At 38.2% G+C, this 20,818-nt stretch overlaps 1 pseudogene; it reads right to left on the bottom strand.

Annotated features, from left to right (window-relative positions):
* Window positions 1–6: 6 nt before the first annotated feature.
* LOC119878946 overlaps window positions 7–20,818 on the bottom strand; it is a 46,740-nt pseudogene continuing 25,928 nt past the window's right edge.

The following is a 20,818-nucleotide window of genomic DNA, read 5'->3' as shown; positions in this document are numbered from 1 at the left end:
GACGACTGACCTTGCTTCCAGAGTCCTTGGGTCCACATTCACCTTTATCGTACCACCACTTGTTTTTCAGCTTGTCTAAGACGCCTGCCTCACTGAGTTTCAAAACGGCAAGGTTTACAGGAGTTCTTCACGTGGAAAATAACATAAATAACATTATATATGTTATTTTATGTTATTCAAGTAAAACTACATTAGAATCGCATGGCAAAGTGACAGAGCAGAGGCCACAGTAGGTGCTATGTCTCGTGCTGTAGGCCCAGGTGTAGAACCAGACATACGACTGGGGCCTGCTCCATCGCTTTAGGTAACAGGCGCATACTGCTCGGGAGGGCTTGTAAATAAAATGTATGCAATTACTGTGAATCCAAAACTATTGGCCTGGGTTGGCTTTCTGGAGAATTTACAATTTTTGCAGCACAACTGCGGGAGTCGTTTAAAAATCCACGAGCTCCCCTTTGTCGCCCCCTCCCACCCCTTCTCAGCTGGTGGAATTTTCCTCTATGCTCTACAAGTCCATCTGTGGTGCTCATCATGACACTGGCTCCTTCAGCACACCTATCTGGGACTACATGAAGGAGGAGGGGGATGCAGGTGGTATGGAGGGTACAGGGAAGTCCCCAGATATGTGGGTCCTGGAAGGGTAAGCCCATGTTGACACTTCCCTTCCGAGTTGTGAGATTTTACCTAAATGATACCACTTTCTCTGTCTTGAGCCTATCATATTAAGATCCTGTGCACACAAAGGGAAGTGACTATAATGTACTCCACGGTGCTACAGCAGATACATCACGGGTTCAGGCCACCAAGATTCCTCGGAACAAAGTCCCATCCTATGCAATCCCACTCGTCTATCATCTCTGTGTCCCTCAGTCCTCAACGTCATGTAAGGCAGCTCACGGACGAAAAGCCCGTCAATCACTCAATCTCAGTGTCCCGAGAAATCTAAGAACAGCCCCTGGTTTTCATTCCCACGTTAACATCTCTGTGTGTATAAGATAAAAGTCCGAGAGGATGGACGAGAAACAAACTCATGACATCTCTTGTTACTGTGTCCCTGCTTGGTTGGTTTCTGTTTCTTTCTGCTTTTATGAACATTCAGAGACTCACTGACTTTCTCCTGACATTTCTAAGGCTGCCACAATCATTTCGTCTGGCTCTGGCTCCTAACACCTCACTTCTTTTAGGAAATATTGAGTGCATTTGGAGAGACACAGAGCACATTTTCTTGATTGTCAGGGATTAATTCCATAAACTTATCTGCACAACTAGGCCCTGCAGCAATGATGATGGCGATGATGCCAGCCAACACCAACGGAACCCATGTGAAGTACTGGGAGCTCTCGGAGGCATTTTACATGATTGTATACTACGATCACCTGCATTTTACAAATGAGGAAACCCAGGCAACAGAGCGATTAAAGCATCTAGTCACACAGCTAGGAAGTAGCTGAATCAGGATGTGGAATAGTCTGATTTCATAGCTTGTGCAATTAAAAACATTATCAATGGAAGACTCAGGAAATGGAGTTTCTGATGGAGTTTTTTGATTAACATTTAAGCCAAATCTCTTTTTTTTTTAATTGTTTCATTGCTATTGTACTGAGTTCTGAAAAAAGTTTCTAAGAGGTTTTTCTTTTTCACTGTTTTCTGAATATGATTTAATTGTTTCAATGTTGTAACATCTTAACAAGGTTCATTGTTTTATTTAAGAAATAATATGCTTTTGCCACATTCCTAGAAAATTATATTGTGTCTTGGTGTAAAATCTAATATGAGCGTGATTTAACACTTTTACTACTAAATGCTGAGTTTGGGGGCAGGGCAGGATGAAGATTTTGGTAAACCGGGGTGTTTGGTAAATCTGGCCCCAGTCTAGGTTTTAGTCTCCATACACCCCCATTCGTGAAGTAATTATTACAAAACCCCACCCTAGGTGGTTGGTGAGCTGTGAACTCCTTGGGAACAAAGCCAAATCTCATTCATCTTTGTAAGACACTATTTCCCAGGGTATCTGACTCAGAGTGGGTGCTCTGCAAGGCTGCTACCTTTAAATTATTTTGAATCCAGAGCAACCTTTTTCATTTAACTGATACTATAAGAGTTTTGAGGTCCCTTGCTAACACCTGCACAGGTGTTATATGAGCCTACACTGCACTTCTTGATTGGGATGCTGGAAAGGGAAGGAAAATGAAAGAGTTTCCTTCCAGTTTCTTGTAGAAGCTTGAGTTTAGAGGCTGTGAGCAGAATGGAATTTGGAATTAAAGGTACTGATATGAGCCCAACTTTAATGGTCAACTGCTGGAATGTCAGGCACTGAACAAGGCATTTATTATTGGGATGCCAGCTTTTGTTTGCCACTTTTTTTCTGCTTATGAATTCACATTTTTGATAATAATCCCTTTGCTCTTGCACTGGTTTCTATGGCTACGCTGAAGGGGAAGAGGCCACTTAGAACATACTTTAAAGTCAGGAATGGGCTACAGTCTTCAAAGTGCCAAAGTAAAGATGAGTATTGTGTGATGTAGTATAGTTCCTAAAGAAGACATCATTTGGTAATAACATTTACAAAATGATTTTTATAGGAATAGCTACATCCATGAGTGTGCCTATTTTTATACACATAGTGGAGAATAAGGTATAAAACAAGCAGAAAAAAATAATTTTATAGACCATTAATGATTACAGGCATTGCCAAAATTTCCAACTAGAGCCAGGATTAAATAACTAATGCTAAAAACTGGCATAAAATTCTGTGTATGGTTCAGCCAAAATCATATCAATGGATTCATCGAAGAGGAAAATGAGTTTCAGACATTAAAATATTTTTAAATTGATTGTCAATTAGTAAACTTCTATTACTTCAGTCACAAGAATAAGTATGAATTTCTTATGATCATATAAAAGACCACATTGCACTAATATTAACATTATTAAGTAAATTTTAAAACAAATGGATTTGCACCCCCAAAATAATGCCTTTCTACTTTATTATTTTTGTTAAGATGCAGGACCCTTTCTCTTATTTTCTTAAATTTTTATATTTCAGCCTGAAGCCGGTTGGTTGAGGGCCGCAGGGGTCAGCACTTCATGCTCTAGGAATGGCTACCAGCTGAGTGGGGATGCTAATTATTTTGTAGCCATGGGGTGTGACTGGAAGCTGCCACAGTGACTCTATCTAGTTCAGTTATCAGGCATACTAAATCATGAGCTCCTTGTGAGAAAAGTTTTCTTTTTCCCCCACAGATACTGGCGTGTGGCTTGCTGAAAGCAGAAGTTTAATAATTCGCTACCGAATGTTAGGCTGGAGATGTTCTCTGTGGTTATAATCCTGTGAATGGCAGGGGGGCCACTTGTCCTCTCAGAGGAATACATTCCTGGGGGGAGGGGCAGAGCTTTCCACGATTTTTCTCCTTCATTAGATGAATCACTACTAGAAAACTGAGTTTCCTGCACTAAGAGTCTGTATTGAAAATCAGACCACGTTAGATTTCGGGATGCTTGGGTCAGGCCTCTGGATGTGCATATTCACCCCTACAGGGAATTGGCATCATTTGATTTCTCTTCTGCTTTGGCTTGACACTCAGCAAAGGCTTAAAAACTAGCTTCATTCTCCAATGCATCCCTTCTCCTCCTTATTTTACCTCTTCTGAGGAGGGTCAGGCCACATGGAAGGGGCGAGGGAACTTTAAAAAGAAAACCAGACACCTGTAGAAGGCCCAAAACAAACATGAAAAAACAACTGCCTCCTGGTGCTTTACTTTGACCTAAGTTAGGTCAGGACATTTAAAATACTGCCTTTTATTATAAACTCAGAGTCGGGCATTATTAACATTTAGATGGTAAACACCTATTCACTTGGAGATAAGTAGTCCATCAATATACAACCTACAGGAATGTTTTTTTAGTATGGAAACAAAATTTTCAAGGGAAAATAGAACATATTGTGATATCATTTGGGGGAAGTGTTTTACATTAGCTTTTATAACATTTCATTAAGATTTGAAGTAACATTTTAGAATATCACTTTGCAGTTCATGTTTGGTGAAAGTAGGTTACTGCAGACCTGTGGGAGCAACAGTTTGACTTTTGAGAACTACAAGGTTAGATTTACATATATTTTTTGACAACAAATATTTATTTAGTGTCTGTTGTGTACCAAACAATCTGTGGGATAAAACAGATTAAAATCCAACAAAGCTGTCCCACCCATTATTTAAATAGACTAAAGTGACTTTTGTTAAATCAATTTTTCCATTATGTGCAGGTTTCTGCTTGTTTCTCTGGAAAGACTTTTTAATGCACACTAAAATAGGACTTTGTTATTCATTTTTGTGGAAAGTTTTATTTGTTAAGCAGTGTTATACTTCTATAGGAGATAAAAATAAACATTTGTGAGCAAAATTTTTCTAATGGACTAGAAAATCTTTGCTTTTCTTTGGTGCTATTAGATCATATTTTCTTTATTTCTAATTTACATGGAAAAATAGATTATTGGCATAACTTTAAATTTTCTCTGCATATAAATATGTATTTTTTTACTTATGTTTTTATGGAAACTGTCAGAACATTCCAGGGAAGTTAGGGAGCCAACATACAAAAAGAGTTAATATTCCTTAAGTAAACATGTGGCTGGTGCCTTGAATAGAGGGGTCTTGAAGGGGAACCCTCCCAAAGGAACCCCCACGATTCTCCTCTCTCTGTGCTCTTTCTCTCCAGAATGATACTTTCCCAGGACCAGGGGATGGGAGATCATGTGATTCCGTGTCTCCTTTGTCAGGCCTCTCCTTGGCTAGAATATTCCCTTGCCAAAGCTTATCCTCCTCTTCCTCCATTAGGTTCTGGTAATTAGATGGGCATAGACAAAGGAGCTGCACTTGAACGTCTCTCTAGATGGGGAAGGAGGGGAAGTTAGTGCCATTGGAAAAGAGTGAGGTTAGCCGCCATCCCATTGGGTGCTCTCTAAGAACAGGGCACGGTTCTGTGGGGTGGGTGGCCACGGGAGGGAATTTCTAGCCTACTCAAGATACTGAAGACTAGCAGTTTTAGGCAATTCTCTAGATTTTAAAAGAAAGACAAGAGTGCATACTTTTAAAATTTCAATATTCTTTCATGCCAGTTGAAAGGTATGGAAGAAAAGAAAATTCAGTTGGAATATTCCCACCTCTGAGTTTTCCTGAAGTCCATACACAGTGAAGAAGGGTTCTGGGACATGAGTTGATTATTTCGTTAATTGTATACTTTTCCTTTAGAAGCTGCTTAGAAAGAAAAACCCCACATTATCTTATGAAGCTGGAAATAGGACATGGATGTAGGGAGAATAGAGCTGAACAGGTCTTCTTTTTATAGTATGATCATTTTGGGATTTGATTCATTTATGGAAGGCAAAAAATGTGTAGTTCACATGACTATCTTTGATTTATTATTTAACTTGATATTTAATGGAAGCCTGAGGGTTCTGGGTGGAGAAATGCCTTTCTGGAAGGTATTCTAGAAAGGTCCAGGTGGAGCCAAGTCATTGTTGTTACTTAAAAGCACTTTGTGGACATCCTAGCTATGTACTGGTGAACAAAAGTAGACAGACTTACCCTCAGTGTCCTCCCTCCTCACTTCTCTAAATTGCTCTTTCAAAAACCTCGGTCCCTTCCCGCATTTGACAGCAAGGTTCTTGGGACCACTGTTTCCCAAGAACTACAAGCTCTTCAAAGCCAGAGAGAGATGTGCTGGGACTATTATGATTAGGTTGGTTCGTGTATCCCCAGATTGGTAACAGTTGCAAATATTTTTGCTTTGACAGTAATTGCATACTTCCATTTTGAAGGGACTAGACTGGCAATTCTGGTGGTGTCAGGAGGCCCAAACTGTATCTCCCAGCAGATGCACCTATTACTATACATACTGTTTACCCGCTTTTGGTGACATTGAGGCTGACCTTGGAGTCACCTCCCCCGCTGCCACATTCTCCTTTGTCGTACCACCATTTGTTTTTCAATTTGTCCAAGAGGCCTTGTTCATTCAGTTTTAAAACTGCGAGGTTAACAGCATTTCTTGAAACGATAAAACATAATTTGTAAGAAACTGCACAGCTGTTAAGATGTTAGAAGGAATGAGGACTTAAGCTGTTTTTTAAGCTTCTCCCAGATGCTAAATAAACCTCTCATTTTGCTGTCCTGCAGCCCCTTGTCCACCAGAGTCCAAACCAAAGGCAATAGTAATTAATTTCAAAAGGTATTAAACATGAAGCATTTGGTGCTGTTCACTCTCAGAGTTCATTTATTGACAAAAACCTGATGCTGTCATCAACCAATGACATGGATTTTTTTCCTTTGGAAAACAGCAATAAACTTGGCATTTACTGGGAATGGAGAAAGAATTGTGCCTTGACTTCCTTTGCCTCCAAGGATGTCAACAGCTTGACTTCCTTTGCCTCCAAGGATGTCAACAGCCGAAAAGAGATCAAAATGAAAATGCATTCCCAGAAGGAAAAATCTAAGGGCATTGACAAACCAAAGAGGCAGCCATTCATTTTTGCCAAGTGGGTTCCTGACAACAAAGAGTATGGCTTAATTATTATTCCCTTTATTGTTTGCGTGAGTTTCACTTTTTAATCTATTCGATTTCACTGGTCTCAGAATCTAGGATTTGCATGTTTGGTTTGGTTTGGTTTCCTGCGCTAGTGGCCACGGGATAGTCAAGAGAAAGAAAGTAGCAGCCCTTGGGGAAATTCTTATATTGAATTTTGTGTTCATTTTTGAAGGCTTTGGATGCTATCTGGAAACTAGGAGGGCATGGCCAATTTGTTGAAATTGAGTAATTAAACCCCAGGAAACCAGGCTGCACATGGTAGGGACTTTGCAAACAGACCCTGGAGATCCGATGGCCGCCATGTGTATCTTTGTTGGGAAATGAGGGAGCAGATTCTAATGAAAAGGATTAAAAAATGTGTCATGGGCTTTCGCCTGCCAAGTATTTGGTTTCCTACTTGCTTTCAAGTAAAAATGTTTAAACGAGCCATTATCTCTTTCAAGAGGTTTTCCCAGCATTTCATGAAATTTCTGTTAAAGCCAGGGAGTGGCTTCCATACTGAGAATTTGGGATATGCTATTCAATAAATACCGAGTTGGTGATTACTTCATGCCAAATGAATTGTAAATAAAAACAAAACAAAACAACCTCATATTAATGAGTAGCACTTGAAAACTGATTTGCAAGTGAAATATCACTTTGTTGACTGGTAAAAAGTGTTACATATTTCACCAATCAGCCTATTGAAGTACTTATTTTCTTAAAATGTGTTTATAATATTTCACACCACAATGTTCATTTTCCAGTTTTGTGATGTCTGGTCCACTTGGAGAATAAACATTTCCCACAAGTAAACCATATGCTTTCAGAGTGTTAGCTCTTCTTAGAGTTAGATTGCCATTTATTTTTTTTAAATTTTTTTTTTTTTTTTTTTTTTAGACTGCCATTTATGAAATGTCAATTATATTATCAGCTGCTCCTACCTTCCCAAGTACCACATTAGTGGCATAAAATAATATACTTCCTAAAGTGAATATATTTCCTAAAGTGAATTTGGGTGATTGCTTTAATCACCCAAAGGAGCAGACTGAAATATAAGAATGAATGAGTATTCAGTGAAGAGAGACCTTTAAAAAAAATGCTGTTGGGAGAAAATTGTTTTAATTTATCTTGCGTCTACAACTAAATTTGTCTTTCTGTGATTTAAACTGAACTACTAAAATTTTTTATTTTGGAGAAAATTATTTTTATAATCCACTTTATTTTAGCCTAAAATATTCATATTAGATCCGTTTTAATGAAGTGGTATCCCAATAGTTTCATGTGTTGGTTTAGACCATTCCTTTGATAAAACTGAAATCATTTCATGAGAGGGTTATTTAACAGGGTTATTAGCCATATCCAAAGACAGTTCCACAGCACAGGAGAAAACAAAAGGCAAAATAAAGGAATGGATAAGGAAAAAAAGCTTCAGGTTGAGAAAACTGTTTGGAATAAAGCTTTCTACAAAATTATTCTAAGACATTGTCTTTCTAATACCATCTAATAGGCCATGTAAAAACAGTTTAGTTTCACACTGCTATCTGTATGTGTGTGTGTATACATCAATATTTGGTTCATACAATACACATGACCAGTAGGTAAGTCACTGCCCAGATCATAATTAATCATGTTTTCCTTCCAGAAAAATGTGGCCCCTTGATAAAGTCCACTCGATACTATTATATGTAAATTTACTTTTCTCAATGATGCATGGACGGCACTTGTAATCAATATTCAGAAAGAGTCTTCAGGTATTCAAGATTTTTTTGCATGTTAAACCTGTCTGTTTTCTACAATAGTCTGACTACAGATGTAATTTCTCTATCTAATCAGGTCTAGCAGCCTCCATAGATTGCCATTTCAACTGCAGCATAAACCACATGTGAACATCTGCTCTATTTATGAAACCCATTGCTTTCACGTTATTAAAAATAAGAATCATCAAGTGACTTTAACAAATACACAAAGTTACTTCACTCATTTTGCTAGAATAGATTTGAAAGTATTCTTTTTTTTTAAAAAAGGCAAGAGAAAAAGGAACCATGAAGGAGTCATTGTAAGCAAGCTTAAGGAAGTCCTAAGTATGGGGTAAATGAGGGATGGAGCAGGCAGGTCCTTGCTACAGAACGTTTTATTGTTGCTTTGCAATCCCCTTCACACATTTCAGACATAGATCTCACAATCGATGTCAGAAACATGGATTAATGAAGGATATTCTGGTTCTGATTAAACATCAGAGAAGCCTAAAAAATGGTCAGCCAAGAGGATAAGGGAGAATAAAAATATGCTGATTCCCTACATTAATTATTCCTTTTATTCTATGAAATGCAGCTTTTACAGATAAACTCCATTGAGTGGATTGTTTTCATTTAAAAATGGAAGGAGAGGAAGAAACGGTAAATGACTACACCTTTGCTGGATGAGGGCGAACCACAGTTATGAGCTCAGGTGTGGTGACAATGACCTTTAATAGACCGAGGTAGGACTCCAATAACTTATTTCTTGCCTTTGCCATTTGTACCTTTGGGGAATTCTAGGTAAGAAAAAAACCTTCTTCAAGTTTCCTTTTTAATAGTAGTGAGATGGCAGGGATCTTGACGTGGGTGGAAGGAAGATGCTCATCGAGTCAAATTCTGGGACCTCAGGAAACCTACCCGAGGTTGTCATACCTGAAATTTCCTTCGATTAAGCTTGGGATTATGAAAATCCATACCTCACTGTGCTAGCTCCTGGGACCCATTTTTGTTAGTGAGGCTCCTGTTGAAAGATCACACATAACAAAAGCTCTAGAACTGGAAGTGGCAGAGCTAAACATCTCCCATTTATGGATATTGGATAAATTCATCTAATGCAAAGACTTTCTTGTTAAAAGCATCTTAATTCAGACTAAGTCATTGATTTCTTCCACCCTTTCATATGTAACTCATCATTCAATTCTATGTTTGGATATGCTTTTATGCTTAATTTATGCCTTACTCATTATATTTACTTCTGGACCATATTACTTGTAATTTTTCTGTTGGTAAGGTTTTAAAATTTACACATAACAAATATCTACATTATAAGGAACATTTTAAGTTTGAGTTTAGTATTTTTATGATTTCCTGGGTTTGAGAATATTATTATAAAGGACTGATATACCAGCCCTACACTGAGTTAACATCTGCACACAGAATATTTAGGATGTATGTAGTTCATAGAACAAATAATTTGTAATATCCTGTTTAGTCTGATTAAAACAAACTTAATCCCAGGATGCCTGGGTGGCTCAGTGGCTGAGCATCTGCCTTTGGCTCAGGGCGTGATCCCAGAGTCCTCGGATCAAGTCCCACATTGGGCTCCCTGCATGGAGCCTGCTTCTCCCTCTGCCTGTGTCTCTCTGCCTCTCTGTCTCTTATGAATAAATAAAATCTTTAAAAAAATAAAATACCATTTTACTTAACAGGATGACTATTTCATTGTTGGCCGGGATTCAATACTGTATGGACCTGGTACAGTTTATCTTAACTTACTGTGTGATTTTGCTACTGCTTTATTATCCTTATAGGAAAGGATCCATTAGTTATATACACATGAGAAAGTCTCATCACTTTTAGGCTTGTGCTTTCTCAACTGGAATGCTCTCTTCATTCTAAAGTCTCTCTCATTCTCTCTCTAGCTCTCCTCTCTCTCTCTCTATATATATATGTGTGTGTGTGTGTGTGTGTGTGTGTGTGTTTTAAAAGATTTTAAGTAATCCTTACACTCAATGTGAGGTTTGAATTTACAACCCTGAGATCAAGAGTCACAAGCTCTATTGACTGAGCCATCCAGGAGCCCCTAAACATGGTGTTCAAATATCCAGAATAGTACCTGAATGATGTTAGGAAATTATTCTCCTAGTCCCCAATAAATCCTAACATATTTTTTAAAAACTTAAAAATTGTGTGAATCATGAGACACTGTGTCAACAGATGAGAAAATCCCTTTAAAAGCCACAAAGCCTGTTGATAGATGATTTACACAGAAAGACCTAAAAGTCATACAAAAATAATTCAACTTGGCTCGGAATTAAACTAATGTGAATTAAAACAATGCTGATTCAATTCTCTGCCACTCATGTTGTGAAAGACAAAAGTAAAGACAATGTTCAATATAGTCAGGGACTGAATAACATATGAACATATGCGTCCTCATCCACTGGTGATTGAATGAAGAACTAAAAAAGAAGTAAGAGGACTTCACACAACAAAGGTTAAACACAGTTCTTGTTCTTGGAAATTACTGACAGTGTTGATAATGATACCAATGACTAATATTAATATTACTGGTTAATAATAATTCTCGTTTGAGAAATCAGTTCTAATAGTTAATCAATGATGCTAATGGGAGTAACTGAATGAACCTCATAGTTTATTTCTATAGCATACATGGCAGACCATTTACATGCCCACCAGAAGGGGAGAATGAAATGGACGGGGATGGGGGGGTGGGGGGGGGCAGCAGTTGTTTTCAAGCCTGATTTGCATATAGAACCACCATCACAAATACAGATGCTCAGGCCCGATGTTGCTGCCGTCAGGTTCCTCTGAATCAGTGGAAGTGTGTCTATATGTTTACAAAGTTCCTGAGGTGATGGTATTGATAAGCACCAGTACTTTGTATGCTGAACGTTTTATGACCAAAGTTTTTAATGTCAAGCAAAAATGATTATAGTATAATGTTAAGTGAAAAAAAGAAGCAAATTTGTATATTCACTATGATTTCAAGAATAAAAATATATATAGAGAGGGAGACACATTAATTTAAAAATATTGGAAAAACATACAACACAGAGCTATCTCTGGACATAGAGATTATGATTAGTTTGGACTGTATTTTGCTTTTTATGCCTTCCCACCTATCCAAAATTTTCTACAATAAGTGATACTTTAATAATCAGTAAAAACAAAAAAAACTTCAATTATTTTTATAATTTTAATTATTTTATAATGCCTAAAAGAATTGTTTTATTTAAACCAACATATATTGTATTTTGGATAAAAAAAAAACAAAAAAACAAAAAAAAACAACCCAACCAGACAAACAGAAATGAGGAAGAGGTAGAATTTAGGAATTACTCTTAAGGATGCCAGGAAAGCATTCCTTGCTCCCAGTGATGTGTGATGATGTACTTGCTTTTACAAAGGTTCTGCCTTATTTGAAGGGAACAGGTCAGGCAGAGGAGTCTGAGTAATGCATCAACTAGTGGGCCTGCCCTGTCAGACAGGGTCTGCAGGTGGTTAATAGAACTCTCAGTGGCCTGGAGAGAAGATTTGCTGCTTCACACATATTTACATAGACAAGGTGAGCTTTTCCCCTTAGGCTGAATTAAATGAATGTGATGATGAGTAGACTTGAGTCCTGCTAAGTGGACCATTAAAAAGAAAAAATATGTATATACTTCTGTTTTTTAGGAAAAGAGTTTTCATGGCTGGCAACTACATTTCTCCCCAAACAGTAGAGGAAAAAAAGTCCTCATTTTTTGCAGGATTAAAAAAAAAAACGCAATTAAAAAAAATCTTTCATCATACCACATATTGACTATATCCCTTTTTTTGAAATTAAACTAAAATTCCAGATTGGAAACTCATTTGATTTAAACTTTGTTACAGCACATAAGTACATACAGAAACATTTCTAGAACCATTCTACTAAGAAAATAGTAATTTCATGAAAAATGGATAATAACCAACTCTGCACAGACTACTGGTTCTCTTATTTACATACTGGCATTGCCACCATTGTCACAAGGGTTCATACACGAAAGCCTACCCTAACGGATCAAAAGGAGATAGAAGGGGGGAGTATGGACCATATAGGGTTTTACTTTTGCATTTAATCAATGATGTACCCCCAAATAAAGGTATTTGGAGGAAATTAGCCATGACACTGAGAATTTACAACAACCTCAGAATTTTGTAGAAAGTCCATTAATAACTAAGAATTAGTTAGAAAGAAAATAAATAAATATCTGAAAATATTTATTCAAGAAAATAACTAAAAATCAATAGGCTGTCAAATGATAAGGAGGTGAAAATCTTATCTTAAGGAAAAGCATTTGCATCACAGTTCTACCTTTTTTTTTTGTATCTTATTGGAGTTCAATTTGCCAATATATAGCATAACACCCAATGTTCATCCGTCAAGTTCTACCCTTGATCAGCTGTTTAAGGCCTAGAAGAGTAACTGGTTCTCAGAATTATAAATGCCACACTGTCTTTGATTTAACTTGTGCTCTGAGTTTTCTTCCCAAATTATCCCTTCCAGTAAACAAGCACAAGGCTTTTTGCTTCATTGGACCTGTGCATTTCCTTCCAAAGGCAGGATTTGGGCTAAATTGCTCTGTATATGCAAATGTTTTTAGAAAAGATACTAAGTTTTAATTCCAGTTTGCTTACCGAATGACAGGTAAGACTTGCACAGAAATGACATTACCAATTGATAATTTGATCTTGAAATTAGGAGGGAAAATTCTTTTTTCCGGTGGAAAGACAATTCAGACCCAACATGTATAATGAGCATTTGAAAGCACCTTGATAAGGAAGGGCTTATTGTCTGTTTTGGATTTTGGATGACATATATGCAATTAACTTAGTGTATAAAGTCCTTTGTATTTCATACACCAAGTGAGTCAAAGACAGCTACATAAATTGTGTAGAAACAGAGTTAGAATCCAGAAATTATCTCTAAAGTGTGTGTTCTTTTAAGATTTTATTTATTTGAGAGGGGGAGAGGGAGAGAGGGAGAGAGAATATGGAGGAGGGGCAGAAGGAAGGGGAGAAGCAGACTCCCCACTGAGCAGGGAGCCTGACTTGGGACTTGATCCCAGGACCCTGAGATCACGACCTGAGCCAAAGGCAGATGCTTAACCAACTGAGCCACCCAGGTGTCCCCTAAAGTGTGTGTTCTTTGAAATTTGTATGACTAATTGTTATTGGAGGCCTAGGTCTGAGGAATGTGATTCTTTGAAGAAATACTCTGATTTTTGTGAGGATGTCTGCCAGTGATTTAGAATACTAGGTAGAGGTTGTGATAAATGAAAATTTAATTGTTTTTAGTGTTAAACTTTTTTAAAAAAAGTAAATCCTTACAATTACTTCATGAAGTTTAGTTTCATGATTCTGTCAATTTTAGGTCACAGAGCAGAATTTTCTATCCTCTTTTGCACTAGGCAACTCTTTAGAAGCCCTTAAAAACTATGGATAGATGGGGATATGATTTCAGGGGATCCACAAAACTTAGAAAGACAATCATGAATACAGATAAAAAAAAATCTCTTCCAGATTCTAGGAACACTTATTTTAAAATTAATTAATGACCATTTTCACTTATGTCTATTAATGGAAGGGAAATACAAATATTTCTATAGCCAATAGTTGCTCCAGAATTTTCATAGAGAGGCAGTTTTAAGACTATGATTTGGTGGGAATAAACTTCCAAGGTACTAGCCTCAATCTGTGATCACTCTGCAAGCACATCACGTGCATGGCATTGTTTTTGCTTTTTAAAAAAATCTTTAAAGTAGGCTCCACATCCAGCTTGGAGCCCAATGCAAGGCTTGAAGTCTCAACCCTTAGATCAGGACCTGAACTGGATCAAGAGTCAGATGCTCAACCAGCTGAGCCCCCAGAGGCCCCCAGGACTTTTTTTAAAAGACTGTATGTTACATTAATAAAAATTAAAAACAAAAACTGTTGAAAGATACTTTTGGTTACCCTTACATAATATTGAGAAAATATGCATTATTCATATTAAATCATGTAAATTTTATTTTACCACCACTTGTGGTGGCCTTGGGGTGCTGTTTGAGATGATATGAGGTACAGTCCTCACCCAAGCCACCCCATTTTATTATCATTTTCTGTGATGGAATCATATAAAAGAGGGCTTTGTTTCAAGATGGGACCATAGCTACCTATAGATTTGAAGTGATTCAGGTCACCTCTGCACATCACTCTTGTTGTGATTGTTACTATGCTCAAGTAAATTTCCGAAATACAAGAGCTGGTGGTTGCCACATTCACTGTGTGTATGTGTGCTGCTCAGCAGTACTTGGTTTCTCATGCAGATGCCCTTCATGCAGACTTGTTGGGTGACCTCTATTGTGTCCCTGACTTTGGATTCCTCTATCTTAGACCACTCTCCTTATTTCCTTTATTTAATTTCCAAAAGTCTAACCAATAGTGTTTCCTTTTTCCTTCCTTTGCTGATTGTTAAAAATGTCCATCAGTTGCCTTAAAGAACTAGAATCTTGGCATCAAAATGGGGATCAGAGGTTGTCTCAATCCTCCTCATCTGATGGTTGTGGTCATTCAGGTCGAAGGAAGGTTAGGTGGGCTTGCTCTCCAAGTCCAGCTGAGATGCAGGTCTCTGCCTCCTGCCAGTGCTCTTTCCCACAGGACTGGGATAATTTTGCTTTCTGTGGGTACCCTTTCCTGGATAGCTACACTATGTATTCATCCCTTCTACGGCTCTCCAAGGGGGATTTTCTTTTCCTCTTTGTCAGGCCTTCCTGGGGGTGATCCCTGATTAAGCTTTGCCTGATATATCCCCTGTCTCCTCTGGCTAAAATACTTCTTGAGCTGAGGCAAGACTTCAGAGGCATGTGGTCTTATCACTTGAAATGGATCCCCCCCTAAATATTCAAGAAGGAAGAACAGTAGATAACTTTCCTTAAAAAGCCATACCAATAACTTTACATTGACTTGATTTGATTGGATACTGATACTGTTCGTTCCCAAGGTTGGAATTAGATAGGTCTATTTTGACACATACTAGGTCTCTAGTTCTGATCTTTTAGGACAGGAAATGTTGAATCCCAAGAATGTTATCAGAAAGAAGCTTCAGTATAATGGATCAGAAAATGTTTCACAGAAAAAGTAGAAATCTAAATACAAATAATAAAGCCCAACCACAGAAACTCAATCTTGTCTTCGAATTTTCATTTCCACTCCTTTCCTATAGCCAGGTAGCCATTGAGAACTTTTTTTTTTTTCTGAAAATGGGCTCTCTCAAATTTATATGTGCATTTCCATTATATAGGTAACACCTGAGTCAAAGCCTTTATCACCTGAGACAAGATCCACTGACTCACAATCTGGTTCACAGCTACCCAGAGTATGGCCACACTTCTCTGCCTGTTACATCACTTTGTCAAACACCTTTGGGACTCCTGACTGAGTCCAAGATATGACTCTATTCTAGTTTTCCTGACAGTTCAACTAATGTATATTAATGTATACTTAAAATTTAATTATATTTGATTGAGGCGTTGCCCCAAGTTTTTCACATTCTCATGGAGTCCTCATGGAGTCCTAATTGAATCCACATGCTGGTCAATGGCAAGGCAGGATTAGAACCTGCATCCTTCTAACTCAGAAGCCCAGTCTCTTAACCACCCCAATTCCCAAGAGATCTTTTCTGCCTCCCCCAGGCTAGATTCCTTAGAGTCCCAAATCTATTCACAATAGATTCCAATCTCATGACAGAACCTTCATCAGAAATTTTTTTTTTCCCACCTAGCTTTTCTACAGGCTTTACTATTTTCCAATAATCACTCATGGACTTACTCATTCAACTAATGTTATCAACTGGTACATCTGAAACTTTTTTATGAGGTCTCTCCCAGGTACTCTAGACTCGACCTATCTCCTTCTTCTATAAATTACCTATTGTCTGGAATGCTCACATTTACTTGGAGTCTTCCCTCGTGGAGCACAGCAACTATGTTTGAGGGTATTTTACACTATTCTCAGCCAAAGGCAGGGCAAAACTATGAGAACCGGGGCGGGGGAGTGGGGGTGAGCTACGTGGAGGATGATAATCTTCGTGATTAACATAAGGTGCTCCTTTTCAAGCAGCCCATCAAGATGAAAGAATAGGGTGCTGAACCATCAAAGGGAGTCCTCAGCCATGCCACCTGATGGATTTGGGAAGACCTACTGGTGAGGAGGGTTTTTTAAGCAAGTGAAATAAAATGAAACAAAGCAAACGGCACCCAAACGATCTATTAAATACTGACAGAGGGACATGAAGAATAAATGATGCTAGCTCTTCTTTTTGAATAATGGCAAACATTTTGTCCATTGTATAACAAAATATCTAAGATACTATTTCAGTGAGGTTATAGATGGTTAAAATAAAAGGATTACCAGCTCAGTTTCGGCAGCTGGGCAAGGAAAAAATACTAATTGATAAAATCAGATACAAGCTTGTTGTGACCATTAGGTGAATCAGATGCAACTAAACTCTAAAAATCCCACATAATGGTCTTTTTAATCATTTTTGTTCTAACCTATTTAAATGTAGCAAATAAATGTCACTTTTATAAAATTCTTCTGTTACTAAATTTACTACTGAGAACACTATAGTTTGGTACAGTAGAGAAATAATTACATTTGTCATCCGCATATTAAATGCTAACTCTGTCTGGTTTATACCTTATTAAAATTTATTTTACTGTGCTGTGTATTTAAATATATACTTAATTCACTAAATATGTCTAGAGAATCTTTATCTATAAATACGTTGAATTTCCCACCAAGTTCTTAACAGAAAAAATAAAAGGATCAATTTTTGTTTTACCTGACACCAGGGTGTCAGGTTCCTTTGCAGTAGACCAATATTTGTATAGAACTTAAAGTGTCTTTTAATTGCTTGTTTGCCTACCCAACCTTTTGGGTTGGATTTTGGTCAGGTGCGAGAATAGCATAAATAGAAAAAGAAACTGAGTGATAAAAACAGGTCTTCTAGAAGAAGGGATTCTAAGCTAATGAGAACTCAAAAGAAAGCTGTGTGAACCTCCTAACTAGGAACACAGGTGGCTCATCTGTTCTCTGAAAATAACCAAAACTTAAGAATTCTAAGTCAGTGTGTCTTTAAGCTTTTAAGTTAATGCTGTACAAAGGTGAAACAAAGCTTCTTATCTGTGAGGGCAGCAGGGCTCACAACGATATTTCAAAACAGAAATAAAGTCTCTCATTTGTTTCTATTAAACAATTTAAATGGGAAGAAAAACCCAAAAGTTTAAATTCTTAAAATAGTTTCACCAACATTTGCTTAGAGTGGTGTTAATACTAGAGCATGGCACGCCGCCTTTCAGTTACTTGCTCCTTGACAGAAGTACTTGGGTACTTCTTAAGCTACCAGCCTGGGCACTTCCATTCACTACTTTTAATATACCTAATAAATTGAATGCAATTAATAGGAGATCAGTATTTTTCACTTTACAGAGCAACATGACACAGCAAAAAAACAAAAACGGTGTTTCATCTCAAGTTCAAATTACCTAACAAAACCAAGTCACTGCAGAATGACCACTAATTCCTTCCCTGAATGAGACTGCCATGAAATAGTTCATAAAATTCAATCAAACAACAAATCAGAACTAATGTCAGTGTGGACACCACATTCTAGTACATAAATGGTCCACTGAACAGTACTGTGATGCTTCTCCTTCTCTGTGTGGCTGCTCAGGCAATCCAGCCATCTGGCACCTTAAAATTCAGGAATGAATAATGTGCCTCCCGCATATCCTGTGTTTTTAACCAAGGGAGTCAGGGATGGGAACCTAAAAATTAGGTTCTATCTGACTTCTGATGACAAAATGCATGATCTGCTAAGAGTCCTACTGCTTAGGTGTCTACTGCGTGACCACGGCAAATATTACATACAAAAGGAGTGTACGTTGCTGTTAAAATCAAGTTTCTATTTCCTGTGCGTCCACTCATGGGCCTTCCTAATGGCAGGACTGCTGTGGGTCCGGCTCCTACCACAACAGTCTCCAACAAAAACGTATCCATCTGAAGTTATTTTCTTTTGTGAAAAAACCCTGACAATACAACTGGAAAGTGATTCTAAACGTACTTGTAACAAAATGACCAGAACTGTGTTTCTGAAAGACACTGGCAACAAATGGCCTGAAGTCTCATTTTTTTTTTTTTCTGAATTCTCATTCTTTTTGCACATTTCCTCTCCTTCCTAAGATTCTCTTCTTGAGGATCAAGCTTCGCTAAAACGGACGGAGTCCCACAAGACCCGGTCTCCCTGGAGGGCAAGGATGACAGAAGGGTTGCTGCAGGGGGTCTGGAAGCTGTCGCTTCGTGACCCCACCCCACCCCACTTTCTTCTAATATCTCAAGTTCTGGATGCTTTTAGGTTCTCTCACTTGTTTCTTGCCTGGGATTTCTCTCCCCTGGAAGGAGCGATGTGACACAGGGCGAATACTGAGGACTTCCAGAGCCAACACAGAAGGTGAGAGGTGGCAATGGAAACCCCTTGGAAGTGATGCCTGAGAAGGCGCTTGACACGTGGAGAAACCCTGCTCAGGACAGTATTAGCTCCGCTTCCTCATTTTCTGTCTGGGTTTCATATGGCACCTTAAACATCTCATCAAGTCTGTACTGCTGTGCACCCAAGTCTAGCCTGCACATACTCCAAATTATCATTTACATTCTATCAGCTGCTGCTTTTAATTAAAACAATTTTAATAAAAAATTGCTTAAGAATAATATATTTTCTATGGAAACACTCTAGATTTTAATTTTAATGTATTTGTAACCCCATTACCCATTATGGTTTGATTATCAGTCACCATCCATAGTCTATGTAGGGAGAAATTAACAGCTGATGGCAATTTCTTAAGGCTGGTGCAGGAGATTGATCCTTAATGGAAGGCTGACACTGATATTTAATGATGATGGAAAACATAATGCATTAGCATTAACTGATACGACTTTTGGGACGGTTTTATTTTTTCTTGCTGTAACATTTGTAAGGGGATGTCCACGTAACTATCACTCACAGGTGGCAAGCTGGTTTCCTAAGGCGTGGTTAAAAAATATAAATGTACAAAGAAAAAGGGATTGAAAAATAGGTGGGGGAGGGGTTTCCTTCAAATGGATGGAACCCATTCTTTTGAAAGAAAACTCCCCTCTTACCTTGGTCCTGGAGCTGGTTAGTTCTCCTCTGTCCTCCTCCTAGGGGAGAAATACCCAAAGTTAAACAATAATAGAACATGGTCTTGTATTAAAGTCAAGTTCAGTTCTGGCCAACCCTTTCCTCAGGTCTCACAAGACACTATCAACTGTCTGATATACTGGGGCGTTCATGGAAATGAGCTTAAAATTTATGGTAAGGATTAAGCCAAAGGGGAGTAACATTGCTGTGTAAGGGGGACAAAACTCTCTCCTCTTATCTATTTTGTCAGAGCTGCAGTGAACTGAAGACAGACGTAGAGCTGAGGGGTTCATGCAAGCGCATGGCGTGGGTCATTTTCATCAGCTATAGTGAATCATGGAAAGTGTATCATGGGCATCTGTGGTGTCTCCACTCACTTCCCTGTTGGCTACATGCCAACACCATGTTTGGGGCAGTACAAAATTTGGTATTAACAAGAATTATTACGAAAATGAAAAAAAAAAGCCCTTAAGGGTCATAAAAGGGGGGAGGGTTAGGAAAGTTGGGGAAATGAGATATCAGAAACTATGTTTTTCAAAACAGGGAATCATAGGTAGGCCAAAGATGGGATTTTCTTTCTTAGTATACCTCTAAGTAGAGCTTGTGGTATCTCTGGAGAGAAACAAGGCAGCATGTGAAAGGAGCGTGGGTTTGGGAATGGGGCAATGATGCGCTCCTATTCCACCTGAGCCTCAGCAGCACCATGTGTCCAGGTGAAGACAGTAACACCACCAAGGATTTGTTGGGGGAAACATATTCATACACATGCGCTTGGTATGTAGGAGTTGTTAAATTTATTTCCTTTTCCTTTACATGGTGTCTGCTATGATCTTTTCTTATTAGACTTTGTCTTTTTTGAGACTACCATCTAGTTAATTGAGCTTAGAGTCTGTCCCTCATCACCCTTTGGCATAATTTCAGTGACTGGCTCCCATAAAAAAGATCAAATACCAGACAATTGATTGAATTCCATGAGACATGAAGGAAAGTGGAGACCGAGAATGAGCCTGAACCCATACAAGATCATGTGCTATTGTTATTTAACTTTGGGTAACTTATTAAAATTCTTTATCAAGGAAAATGAGATCAGGTGAGAAGATGGATGTACTTTGGAAACTTGGGTTGTCACAATATATTCCAGAGATGTCAACATGAAGGATGGGGTAATCGTTACTCTAATGGTCGTTATGAAAATGTGCAAGGAAAGAACACTGTATGGAGGGTTGTATGTTGTACGTCTGTCACTACCACCCTAGGAGCTCGGATCACCCTCAAA

This window comes from Canis lupus, unplaced genomic scaffold (genome assembly GCF_011100685.1).
Source record: "Canis lupus familiaris isolate Mischka breed German Shepherd unplaced genomic scaffold, alternate assembly UU_Cfam_GSD_1.0 chrUn_S2130H2329, whole genome shotgun sequence".
Lineage (NCBI taxonomy): Eukaryota > Metazoa > Chordata > Mammalia > Carnivora > Canidae > Canis > Canis lupus.
The sequence above is the reverse complement of the archived record's forward strand: the minus strand, read 5'-3'. Positions and strand labels throughout refer to the sequence as shown.